At 38.9% G+C, this 13,723-nt stretch overlaps 2 long non-coding RNA genes across 2 annotated transcripts; one reads left to right on the top strand and one right to left on the bottom strand.

Annotated features, from left to right (window-relative positions):
- Positions 1 to 2,594: 2,594 nt before the first annotated feature.
- LOC141368926 (uncharacterized) lies at positions 2,595 to 4,430 on the bottom strand. Its single transcript, XR_012372330.1, has 3 exons — positions 3,599 to 4,430; positions 3,207 to 3,262; positions 2,595 to 2,723 (listed from the first exon to the last, which is right to left on the bottom strand). It is a non-coding gene; the product is annotated as an uncharacterized lncRNA (long non-coding RNA).
- A 2-nt stretch (positions 4,431 to 4,432) lies between these two features.
- On the top strand, positions 4,433 to 5,131 carry LOC129433384 (uncharacterized). The gene is made up of 3 exons (XR_012372329.1): positions 4,433 to 4,700; positions 4,805 to 4,858; positions 4,956 to 5,131. It is a non-coding gene; the product is annotated as an uncharacterized lncRNA (long non-coding RNA).
- Positions 5,132 to 13,723: the final 8,592 nt, after the last annotated feature.

Below are 13,723 nucleotides of genomic sequence, written 5' to 3'. Positions count from 1 at the left end.
ATCGGAGGACTTTTTTGCAGAACCAAAATGCAGATATCTCTCCTCTCAGGGGGAAATGAGGGAGGGAAACATGGTCATTCAGTAATACTGCCGGGTTTCTACAGATACAAAGCTGAATGCTAAATCGGTGAAGTATCCCTTTAATGTGTGTGTAGTGTATTATGCCAAATACTTATAAATACTTTTTACATTTCCACAGGAATCCCAAAGAGATGTCTGTCCAGATAAGAGTGCATCAACATTACCTTTGCTGACAAGTATATGCTTTAGAAATATTTGAATAATTCCAGGACAGCGTTCCGCATATGAATCTAGAGCCCTTTTCGGACGGGATTAGTTTTACAGGGGGGCCTCTGAGAAAATCGTGCCACTCAGAGGTCCTCTGCGTTTTTAATCCCGTCCGAATTGGCCATGTCTGTGTTTTGTTGACCTCCGTAAAAATTCCAGTGCAATTTACCTACTGTTTTCCGACAAACTCAGAGGTCATCTGAGAAATTTAATCACGTCCTGATCCAAATGTTTGTGTTTGCCCGCAATATCTTTTGAAAACGCTGTCTTGACGTCTTTTGGCCAAAGTGATCTGCCGTAAGGTCTAACACATATTGTACTTCCTGAGTCCCATTCATTCAGATTTTCCCCATTTGGTGAAGGAAAATAATTAAATCAGGACAAGCTGAATATCAAACACTGTTAAGACTAAACACTGTAATATCAGTAACTTATAAGGTAAACTCAAACTTATTTTGTTCAGCTCCAGAATGGTAATGTTAAATAATAAAGATAATTAATTGTTATTAACCCCCTGGGGTCCAGAAACGAGGCACCGTGTTTTGACTCGTTTTCTCCTTATCATGTCAGAATCAACTTAAAATACTCCATCATTAATAATCATACACTTACGTGCACTGCATGAAAAGTGGAATTTTCGTCAGAATGTGGCACTGTAGATTGCTGTGAAACTCCAAGTTTACGACTGCGCACGACAATTTGCAGCCAACACCGAAAACTGCCGTAAGTTGTCAGAAGTTGACGTGGGTCTTGCTTGGAAGTTGTCCCCCCTTCCCCTAATTCTAGGGGAGGCTTTAACATGAACATGCTGTGAGCTATACAAATGCAAATCAGGGTAGCAGCTGGGGGAGTTTTACTCAGGTGACATTCTGAGAGGTTTTAAACTTTGATTTTAAGAAAATCTTTGGTATCAGTAAAGCCAAATTACAGACTCTTAAATTTTAGTTTGAATTTATTTATTTTTAAAGTATGCTACACTGTTAACACATTGTCTTCATGATGTAAACATCACTTAATATTTTGAGTTGTGGACATTTACTTAAAAAATCTTAGTTCATTTAACTTTTAAGTGTATAAAATTAATTAAACTAAAACATTCAAGTGAATGTTGTAAGGAACACCCATAATCCTTTGTCTCAGAATATTACGATTATTTAAGATTTTTTACAGAATTAAGAACTAATAAGAACTTTAACTACTTAAATATTTGTTAAAATGTCATAGAGGTTTATGCTCTAATATTATTCATGTAGTTTAGTTTAAAATGATAAATTACAATTTTTGTAAATGAAAGTCCCCGTTCAGGTGATCAGTGTTTATTGACATAAACAACACATTGTATTGTATTGTGTTTCAGTGGAGAATCAAGTTTATTTAATGACTGACTAAGTCATGAGTTTTGTGTTATAATAACATTTATAACACTAAGAGAATTATAATTATACATTAATTAAAAATATTATTTTTTTCAACTCAGTTAACTAAGTGGAGATGTTGGACAGAGTAATTCAAAATCAACTTTAAGTTTAATGACAATCATTTATCAAACTTTTCTTCACCATTTATCACAATACTTTCAAAATATTTTTTCCTAATAATTTTTAAACTATCCCTTTAAGTAGATTCAATTTCTCCAGGCTACAGTGTATATTAATTACTCTGTATGTAATTAGCAATAACCAATGTTAGGTAAAAAAAGATACACCAAACTATTTATTTCAACCATTTTAATTGTTTTAACAGAGTTTTAATCAGGCTCAATTTGTGCATTCTATGCAAACACCATCAAACAACATGTCAAACAACAAAATGTCTGTCCGGATGGGAATGAAGCAAGGTAACTTGTGTAATTACATCACAGCTCAAATACTGTGCATAGTGGCATGACTACAGTTTATTGAATTCACATACTGGTAATCCTGCCATACTTGTCCATCATTTACATCTCCTAACACACCCTTTGGCAGTTCCCGCTTTCGCCTTTCATCTAATTTCTCTTCAAATCCAAGTCTTTTAACAAGTCCTCCCAGAGACTGCACAACACTCTTGTAACAGTAAGAACGTATTGGATGGACATACTCTTCACCGCTCGAATATGTAGCCTTTCTTAGCAAGGCAGAGCCATATTTCTTCCTTAATGCAGACCTCTGCTGTGGGTGATTGTAGAACGGGATGTGACCACAAGTCCTGCAAACCTTTGTACCATCCCGTCTGCGCTCATAGGTTTCAGTAAGCATGTACACTGTCATACATTTTGGACAAACCACATACTGTAAGAAGTCGTCACGGAGGATACCAGTCAATTTCATCATCAAGTGTTCTGTTTTTTCACTTCTGGACTGATCACTTCCATGCTCCTCCCCATCTTGTATGTGAGGATAGGCTTCACTCCGCTCCTCAGCAAGGATTTCCCCCTCTTCATCCACATAGTCATCCTATGGAAATTTAAAGGACATATTTAAAACACATGCAATGCACATACTCAGCACCACCATTAGACCATTAGACCATCATGAATATGGCCATTTGAGATTGAAAACCCCATCGTTAATATGGTCATTTGAGATTTAAAAAGAACATAATTAATCATTTCTCATCAATATGGCCATTTGAGTATGAAAAGATTTGAAAACTGTAGTTGGAAAAGATCATGTGCATCTCAAACAGCTAGCTTTATCTTAGTGCAATGAACCAGTTAAGTACTTTGTGGGAACTTCATCCACTTCAACTTCATTTTAGTTTTTTTTATACTTTATAAAGTGTGTTTATACTTAAGTTGCTTTCATTAGTTAACTAACAGAAATTTGAGAGTGGAAAACAATAATGTGGGTGAAACATGTTAGGTTTTCCCATTTTAGCTCTGGATTAGCATGTACTGAACTTTATACTGGTATATCCAAATGTAGTTTCATGCTTACCACACAACAGGAGACGTCCAGGAAAAGATGAATGCTTTGATCATCTGCTGTTTTGTCTGAAAAACAACAAACAGAAGATACCGTTATGCATTATAACGCGATATTCCTATTTAATTATAAATTAATTTATACTATTAAAATAACAACAACAGTGATAATCAACCACATTTAACTAGACCAGGGGTCTCCAACCTTTTTGTGAGCAAGGGCTTCCACAATGGATAAAACATGCTGGATGGCTACTTTTTGATATAGCATACTCAAAACGTTTTTGTTTAACTTGTTGATTTTATTTTATTTTATTTTACTTGTTGATATGTTTTAGTATTGTTTAAAATGTTAACATACGTAAAGCAAGCCAAGCTTATATAAAAATATGTAATTATGCTCACCGTTGTCTTAACTGCAATTCGCTGGGTGCATTTCTTCAAATTCTTCAATCACTTTTTTTCTGGGTCCTCGGATTGCATTTCACTTTCACCAATCTCTCTAACTCCAGTAAAGTTATCCTCCGGGTCTTTACACATGACAGGACATCACTCACAGCGGGTTCATGACTGGATAGCAGCAGGCTCTGTACGTTATCTGACCTGACGTAGTCCTTTTGGATTTTTTCTCCCAAACTCCATTTTTGAAATAGCGCTTTCTGTGGTGTATGACACAGTTCAGTGTTGCAATGTTCACAGAAGCGCCAAGGTCGTTTCTTCAGTCTGGGGACTTCCATCTTTCAACTGACAGCACACTGTGTTGATATCACACAGAGCTCCCGGCACATCGCGTTTGTTGTTTATATCATGGATATGTATATAAAGGCTAGATGGCTCGTCCGCGCTGCTGGCCAATTGAGTGCAACGTCCGCATTTTGGCGGCCATCTTACGACAGGGCGCTCGCTCGCTCGTGGCATTGAGTTTTAATGATGCAGGTACTTTTAAATGACCATAACTTGCTTAATTTTTTACCGATTTTCAAACGGTTTGGTTTGTTATAAACGTCAAGGATGTACCTATGACAGTGCATACCTATACTACAAATAAAAAATAACTTCATGAAACATGTTAAAGCATCCAGAATTATAGCCACGTTAATAAAGTTTGTAAAAACCCAAACCGTTTGAAAATCGGCAGAAAACCGAGCAAGCCACGGTCACCCAAAAGCACCCGCACCACCAAACCCAATGCCACGAGTGAGCGAGCGCCCCGCCGCAAGATGGCCGCCAGGTGATGCCGTTAGGGACTCCGCCTTGAGCCATCTAGCCTTTATATACATATCTATGGTTTATATCATACGCATGCGCGCACGTCTCACAAGATTTTCCTTATATCAATAACCTCGCGTCTGATTGGAGGAGCCCGACAGGCTTCTCGCCTTCGTCCAATCGCGTGCGAGGTCATGGCCACGGCTCACACAGCAGTACAAGAGGGACATTAAGATGTTTGGTTTGGTGTTTGTAACTCTCCAAGAAGAGAAGACGGGTGCACAATCCCAAGATTGCGGTAAGAATAATTTTATGTAAAAGCATATTTTTAAGTAGCCCAAGCTAAAAGCCCAAGCTGTGTGTTTTATTGCTTAGAGGTGTTTTTGTCTTGTAATTTTTTAGGAGGCTGTACGGCGTCTCTGAGGCACACTGCAGGCGTTTTGAACCAGAACAAAGGTAACGTTACGGTTTAAAGAATATGCTTTTATTCTTGTATAAGGAAATAGATACGTTAATAGATCCGAGCTTAAACCCGCACATTTTGTTTTCACAGACTAACGTCGCCTCATAACGAAGCCGTGACCTCCTATTTGGTTGGGGCTATTTTAGCAAGTCCACATTTAACTGCTGAGAATGACGACATTGTTTGTAAGTATAACTTCTAATGTTTTTCCTAATTTCTTGTTTAATTGTACCGTGACTCTGTTTATTAATACCAGTCTCATTTAATTGTTTCTGCCCGTAAGACGTATTATGAGTCGGTACGCCGGAGCTTCAGATACAAACAACCTGAACTCGCATCGCGGGCGGAAAATGCGAAAAGTTTAGCTCGGAGTCGATCCAGAAGAAAAAGGGTAAGATTTATTATATTAGATCGGTTTTTTGTCAATGTGAGTATTTTTCTGGTCACTTATTGTCTTTATTGATTATATTACAGTTGCTGGAAGCGAGACGAAGTGTGCTGGCTGAGGGTGAGATGGACATTTGAAAGTGCGCCACCATAGATCTCATGTCTGATGAGGAAGACGGCATTGTTGGCGGGGTGTCTGGATGGATTGTGCGGCCACCGCCCTCTCGCAGCCTGGAACTTTCCGAGCTCTGTGCCACGCTGCAATTCAGATTAGAGGCGATACCAAAGTACAGGGCAACTCACCATATATGCCTGCAAAAGCGACTTTTTACAACGTTTTCTTTTTTCAACACTTGATAACTTTGAAAAAGATTTTTAGGGATCTTTCCCGAATGTCTTGGGCACTTTTTGACGTGTTTGGAGGACAACATAAGAGACATTATGCTGCTTTGTACATAGTTGTGTGTTTCTAATTAAAGCTCTTTCTTTGAATAAACAGCTGTGTGTTTATAAATAAACCTCTTTGTTTTCTCTTATATTTCTTGATGGTGTGAATAATGAAGTACATAGCACAATGACATTATTATACAAAAAATGTATATCACACAAATTATATATTTATTATTATTATTATTGGGGTTTACATTTATAATGAGCCAGGGTGCCCAATAACCCCCCTCTTTAGAGTAACGGCCCGACTTGAATTTACTCACTCGGTATTGGCTAAAGCCACTTCTTTTAAACAAGAAAAATCCCTTGTGATTGGTTTGAAGTGATCTGCCAACCATTCACGGGAGATTTTACTTGTTTAAAAGTAGTGGCTTCAGCCAATACTGAGTAAGTACATTCAAGTGGGCAGTTACTCATGGTTCGTTTACGACAATTTGTGACACAGACGAACGCGACGCTCGCTGGCTGTAAATTGAGGAAAGCTGCCGAAAATTAGGGAGATTTTCGGGAGCCTACAGGCGCTTACGGGGACGAAAATCCCACTTTTCATGCAGTGGTGTTTGACATCATTTGAAACTGTGAAGGGTCTTCTTTAATATGTGTACATTTACAATAACAACAGATCTTGGTGTTTTTGTCAAATAATGAAAATAAACAGGGTGTGCATGCAGACATTTCTGTCTCCCCCAGCTGTCTCTCAAAACACATAAAAAAAATTAGTTGAAACTCCGCGAATACTCGTCACACAAACATGATACACATATCCAAAGAAAGCCTGAAATGTCTACTTTTAAACAAGCTAATTATAATTGAAAACAATTATTCCCTGTTTATATAATCTGCATTGAAGTAAAGAGAGTACAGTTTTTCCTGGCTGAGCTCATTATCTCTAATGTGGTCATGCCCAGTGATGGGAATAACGGCGTTATAAGTAACTGGCGTTAGTAACTGCGTTATTCTTTTCAGTAACGAGTAATCAAATAAATTACTGTTTCCCCCGTTATAACGCCGTTATCGTTTCTTACATTAAAATGCTGCACGTTACTAATATTGATCTCACTGTAGTGGTTTTCACCCACGTATGCTCGCTCTCTCAGCCAAACACTGTTGTTCTCTTGTGTGTGTGTGTTGGGAGAAACATAACTGATGATGATGATTGGTGTGTGTATATAAGAGGGGGTGGGAGAACCACATAGCTGATGATGATTGGCTTAATTTCCATCGTTAGCCAACCAGAGGCAGATTTCACAAACAGACACACACACTCGCACAGTCCGAGTCAGATCGAGCAGTGTAAAAAAGTCTGAGCAACTTTGTCACTTTGTCGCTAGATTTAGCAACTTTCTATCACTTTAGTGACTTTATAGGACAAATCTAGCTATCTTTTCTGGCGTGGTTGGAGACATTTGTAGACTGACATGAAAATACGCATCGCTTTTTGTTCTCAACAAGCAGCTGTGCTCCTGCTGACTGTGCCCCATCTCAAAGCACTGACATGCAGCCCGGTCATCGCGCATCAATCACTCCGAAAACACCGGCGACAGGGTGAAGGCAAGTACAACAAGCTCAAAGGTAGCGGTCGCAAACACGAAGTATAAAGCATTACTTTCCATTGTTGAGGTGAAAGGCAAGAATGTTTGTGTAATGTGCAACTTATGCCCATGAAGAAAAAGTCTCTCCACGTCTGTGGCAAGTAATTCTGATCTAATTAAGCCCCTCAAATCGTCACATGCTGCCAAAAAATTTGTGATTTCTCTTAAGTATTAATTTTAGTCATTTAATATATTTAATTTGTAAGGGGTATTCAAGTTATTTGAAATATTAGATTTTTTTTAAAGACACACTATGCAGTTATTTTACCTTAATATAACAGCTTCAAAGTCATTTCGATGGTAAACGAAGTCATAGTATGGCGAATCATCCTCCTGTTGAAGCTCGGGGAGGATGCCGCTAGCAAAACCACCAATGCAAGCTTGAGAGAACCGCCCCTGACAAATCTCGCGAGAATCACGACTTGCTTTACGGCAACGACGTCACACACGTTAGGCTTGTTCGACTCTGTGCAGCGCTGCAAGAACCGGCAGTCGGATGACGTAAAAGTACCGCGAGAAGGATCCGAGACGGCACTTTGACGTCATCCGGCTGTCGGTTCCTGCAGCGCTGCATGAAGTCAAACAAGCCTATAACAACAACTGCACGCGCGCATTTGAGACGTGATGCTCGATGAGTGAAACAGCTAAGAAAACCAGTTCGGAAGAGAGTAGAAAGCGAAAAAGAGAATCTGACCGAGTTAGGAAGCGGACAAGAGTCCCACTCGGTCAGGTTTTTACTTGTTGGCGTGAGCTAATAGACAGCACTTGATGCAAAAGGGATGCTGATCTGGTGATCTTGTTGATGGACAAGTAAGTAAATCTCTTATTTGTAAATTTGTTTGCGGTCTATGTTGTATGTGGTTGCGCTTGCTTGTAGTGTGTATTTTTTTACTATGCTGTTCATTCATCCAGTGTTGATAATTAGACCAGTAAAATAACTTCAACATGGGTCTAGCTAGCTTACGATCATAAGAGCATTTAGCAGACTTGCTAACAAACACTCGTTTCTCTTACATGTTTTTTTTTTTGCCATCTAAACTCAAGTGTTGTGTTGTGATGTGTACGTAGTCATTTGTCTAATTTCGATTTCTTATGGCCAACGAATAACGGCCAATGTTATGAAATAATGCAACGTATACAATTAACTTTCTCAATGCATTTTGTAATGTTTACATTACAATTAAAAAACAAATGAAATTATACAGTAGACTTAACGTTAGACTATAGACTGTTTACTTGTGATTAAGCTGCAATCTTGTAAAACCGTAATAAGCCAGCAAACGCGATAGGCTACTTTATTATTATATGCCTACTCTACACTTGGCATAAACTTCTTATTATCCTATTACCATCATCTGTAGTTTAGTAGACATGCAGTAGCCTAAGATTTGTATGAAATTGTGAAACATTACCTGGTCATTATCTTCGGAGTCCATCTCTGCATATTCACGCCCAACAGTATCCTTACAGGTACGTACAGAGTGGGGGTGCGAAATTACAACAGTTGCAAGTTTTCCCCAGTGACTCTAGGGGTCGCTGTTTGACAAAAACGTCAAACTGCATGGAATGCCTTTAAGTAACGCAATTACTTTTATAATAATGTAATGCAGTTACTAGAGATGAGCCGGATACTTGGCTGAAACGAGTATCCGGTACGGATAAAGCACTTCTGCCGAGTACGAGTATTATACGAGTAATACGAGTCAATATCTTTGCTCGGATTAAATGAAAATCATCATTGGGTAGCTGATTGTGTCAGCGTTCTGTGATAGGCTAGTAGTAACAGCGCCGCCCCTCCCCTACACAAATACAGATGTATTGTGTTGCTGTGAGTCCCACAGCTCCGCTCTGCTCATTCACACACAGAAAAGCTCTCTGTCTCTCTCCCTCAGTCACTCGGGTTCGCGGTTCTTTTTCGTTAAAGTTTAGGGTTTCTTCAGCTTTTTACTTCGGGTTGTAACGTTCAAATACGTACTAACCAGCAGAGTTCTGGTAAACGTGGGTTCGTTCAGACGTGAATGGGATGCGCATCGCGTCTCTGCCTGTCGGAGATTTTTTTTCTTTTTTTTAACCTTCAGCTGGGAGCTGTCTCTGTGTCCCGCTCTGCACACTCATACACAGAACAGCTTTCTGCCTCTCTCTCTCTCAGTCTCTCGGGTTCACGGTTCTTTTCCATTAACGTTTAGGGTTTCTTCTGCTTTTTACTTCGGGTTGTAACGTTAATACGTACTAACCAGCAGAGTTCTGGTAAACGTGGGTTCTTTCAGACGTGGATGCAACTCACATCGCGTCTCTGCCTGTCGGATAATTTTTTTCTTTTTAAACCTTCAGCTGTCTCTAACTCGCCACCAGACACTGAGTGTCTGGCACGTTTTTGCAGTATTTCATAAAAAATAAAGGTAGTAAGTTAAAGTTAGTGTTATAAATATTACAAATTAATTAAGCTACACACACTCTCCCTCTCTCTTCCTCTCTCTGCCAGTCATCTAAGTTTTTTCGTTTTAACCATCAGCTGGCTTTAATTAGTTTTTTTTTACTCTGACACTTTTTGCAATTTTTCATAAAATATAAAGGTTGTAGTGGTATAAATAATAAATAATATTACAAATTAAGCTACACACACAAACAAACACTCTCTCTCTCCCTCTTATGATCAGTGATACAGAAATATAACAATTTCTGATCAACCCATATATTAATTGCATGCTTAAAATAATATACCGGTTAAAGCCCCGCCCATTTCAAAACAAACCCAGCCTACTTCCGGATTAGGCCACACCCACTCCGAGTACAGATACAGATACAGATAATTCATATGGTTTACAGATACAGATAATCCTGTACTCGCCCATCCCTAATTGTTTATGCTTTAAATGGTTGTGGATTGTCGCGAAAAAGTGTAATTTTTCCATAAAATCATAAATGTGACGCCAAGTGTGTTTCATTCTGTCATGACTTTGAGCAATTTAAAAGAAAGCAATGAAATATTTAAAAACACCAGAAGACTGCGCTGTCATCCACTGTCTGCCCAGCACTAAGTGAGTCCACATCTATGATCTTCAGAGAAATAGATACATCTTTTAATCTATGCTTAAACTGTCAAAGGGAAACCCGATCGACTGCTTCATGCTGTCAATCACTGGGTGAATGTTTTTTTATCCTAAAACTTAAGAGAAACATATTTAATAATGTGCCATGGGCTTTTTATGTCTATAATTGTGTATTGTTTCTATATCTGTCCTTACACGTACCAGAACAGCATGAAAACAATGTGGGTTAAACAAATCACAGTTATAAATTACACTGACCTAGGGCTGGACAATAATTCAATATCAATATATCTTGCGGTATTAGGGACGAGCGAGTACAGCATTATCTGTATCTGTTAACCATAAGAATTATCTTTGTCTGTACTCGGAGTGGGTGTGGCCTAACCCGGAAGTGAGCGGGGCTTGTCTCTAAATGGGCGTGGCTTTAAACATTGTTTTATTTTAAGCATGCAATTCAGATATGGGTTGATCAGAAATTGTTATATTTATTGCGGATTAGAAAAAGAGGTATTTTAACGTTCAAAAAAGTACAATATTTCTGTAAATATCATGTTTAATTTCTATTATTTAATGTATAATAATACTTGAAAATATATAAGCAGTGGTTTTATTTTTTTAATATACAGTCATAATATTGACTTTATTATGTTCTTTGTTATTTCAGTTTTAATGAATTTTCTATTATATGTGGGAAAATATTAATAAGTGAAAGTGATCCCATAACTTTTAAATGGGTAGTCAATTTTAGATAAGCTAGTTGGACAGAAAAAAATAATAATACTGCTCTATGTGTAATTGTATAGCAAGCTACATAATATTATACTTCATTATATACTTCATTATAGCAGTATACATACTTTTATCCTCTGTACATTTCTCCTCATCTTTTCTTAACCTGGGCACTTTGATGGCTCTTTTCTTATCTGTAGTTTAAAATGTGTTGCATTACTACCTCCATATGCGTTGTCTCCATTAGATGCTGTAACTTGATGCGAACTAACCCCACCGCAGCTCAATCTTCTCTGAGTAACAGCTGAGTATCCACCCGGAAGTAACAAATCTTCTCTGGACAAACACTACAAAGTCCTGACCAGATTAACTGATCGCATGGTTACAATGATATGATTGACGCGAGGTTCAGTTGAGGAATTAAAATCAGATCACGCATTCCGTTATCCTCGACCTCATGGAGCACGCGGTTAATGGCTGCGTAGCAACGAGTGACGCGACCCATGACACGGAGCGCAACTTCCGCTCCCGAGCACTTTGGAAAGTAATGCTTTGACTCGTTTTAACGCGTTGTTAGACGCGACATGTTAACGAACACATGAACGTTTAAATCAAAAATCAAAAGAATATAAAACAAAGTGAATAAAATTTTTGAAAGGTGACGCGGGCTGCAGAGAGAGAGAGAGAGAGAGAGAGAGAGAGAGAGAGAGAGAGAGCTGTTCTGTGTGTGAGTGAGCAGAGCATCTGTATGTGTGTAGGGGAGGGGCGCTTTTACTACTAGCCTATGGGAGGCCGTTTGAGACGAAACACAGCGAGACGCTCGCGATACACAATGAAACACTCGCGATACACAGTGAGACGCTCGCTATGCACAGTGAGACGCTCGCTATGCACAGTGAGACGCTCGCGATGCACATTGAGACGCTCGCGATGCACAATGAAACGCTCGCTATGCACAGTGAGACGCTCGCGATGCACAGTGAGACGCTCGCGATGCACAGTGAGACGCTCGCGATGCACAGTGAGACGCTCGCGATACACAGTGAGACGCTCGCGATGCACATTGAGACGCTTGCGATACACAGTGAAACTGTGCATATGAAAAACATGTGGTTAAATAGAAACTCTTTGCATATAGCCTACTATGTAATTGCCCACGTAGTTGTACCTGTGCACATTCATTCTCGTGTGTGAGAGAGTATAAACATTTTCAGTGTGTCCGGAAGTCGTTTCATTGCAACCGGAAGTTAGAGCTCAAATATTCTTCGCGTGTATTTCTCCTTCCAAACTTGTTTTAAAAATTAGGTATTTGTTGTTATTCTTTACAATAGGCTTTTTCATATGTGATCACTCGTGTGTTATTGCCAACTCTGACGAAATTATTAATTTTCTTTCGAGTGTTCTTCGGTGCATAGAATGTTTACAAACCGACCCTGCAATCCCATACTTTACTGAACTAGAGCACCATGCACGGACAGTTCGTTCAATTACGAGTGTAGTTACTCGTGCGGGAGGGCACGGGTCTGAAGAATGCATTATTGTTCTGGAGTCATTATATCATAATATCAATTTAATTCTACAGCAGTTTAACAGCCAAATACTACAAGACACCGAAAATTGTATCGTCCTGCCAACAGTTCACAGTGGCACTTCTGGTCGCCCACGTTATGATTTAACAGCGGATCAGATTAACCACGGCTTGGAGTTGGGTTATAACTGGCAGGGAATATCTTTACTGTTTGGAATAGACCGGCGAACTTTATTTCGTCACAGGCAACGTCTTTTTATTCCATCGAATGAATACAGCTCATTGTCAGATGAGAATCTGACTTTAATCATTAGGCAAATTCTACAGAACACTCCAAATGCTGGTGAAACATATGTCCGGGGAAGTCTTCGCTCAAGGGCATTACGCATTCAGCGGTGGAGGGTCCGTCAAATTCTGCAGGAAATTGACCCAGTTGGACGATGCCTTCGACGTAGGCAAGCCATTCGACGCAGAATTTACAGTGTCGGAGGACCTAATGAATTATGGTATGTGATCAATTAACTATTATCATATTCATAGCCTACTGTATGTTATTGTAACTATAGCCTACAGATTGTATGTATTAGCCTACTAACGTTAAACGTTTCCATTTAAAATAAAACAAATAACTACACTAAGTGCAGTTACAATAGTTATGCCAGAATGTAATTGTATACGTTTATTAGGCCTACCCTAAATATGCTACTAGGCTATATAATTTCGGTATAAAGTCAGACGCGTCAAAGCTCTAACATGCCAGGGGTCTTGTCAATTTGTTATGAAAATCCACTGTGCCATCTCAGACTAAATTATATACACACGTTTTTCATAGTCAAACGTTTTTGGACTGTATTTTAAAAAGTCTCTTCTGCTCACCAAGGCTTGATTTATTTGATCCAAAATACAGCAAAAACATTAATATTGTTAAATCTTATCACAATATAAAACAGCTGTTGTCTATGTGAATATATAGCTAAAGTGTTATTTCCCAGCCGGCATTTCAACGTTGATTCAATTTTAGTTATATAGCACTTTTCACAATTGTTAACTTGCAGTACAACCCCAATCATAGTATTAAACACCTAAAGTAGGTCAAGTTTGAATGTGGACAAATATAGTGGC

The sequence above is a fragment of the Misgurnus anguillicaudatus genome, chromosome 12 (genome assembly GCF_027580225.2).
Source record: "Misgurnus anguillicaudatus chromosome 12, ASM2758022v2, whole genome shotgun sequence".
Taxonomy (NCBI): Eukaryota; Metazoa; Chordata; class Actinopteri; order Cypriniformes; family Cobitidae; genus Misgurnus; species Misgurnus anguillicaudatus.
Note: the sequence above shows the minus strand (reverse complement) of the source record. Positions and strands in the feature narration are given on the sequence as shown.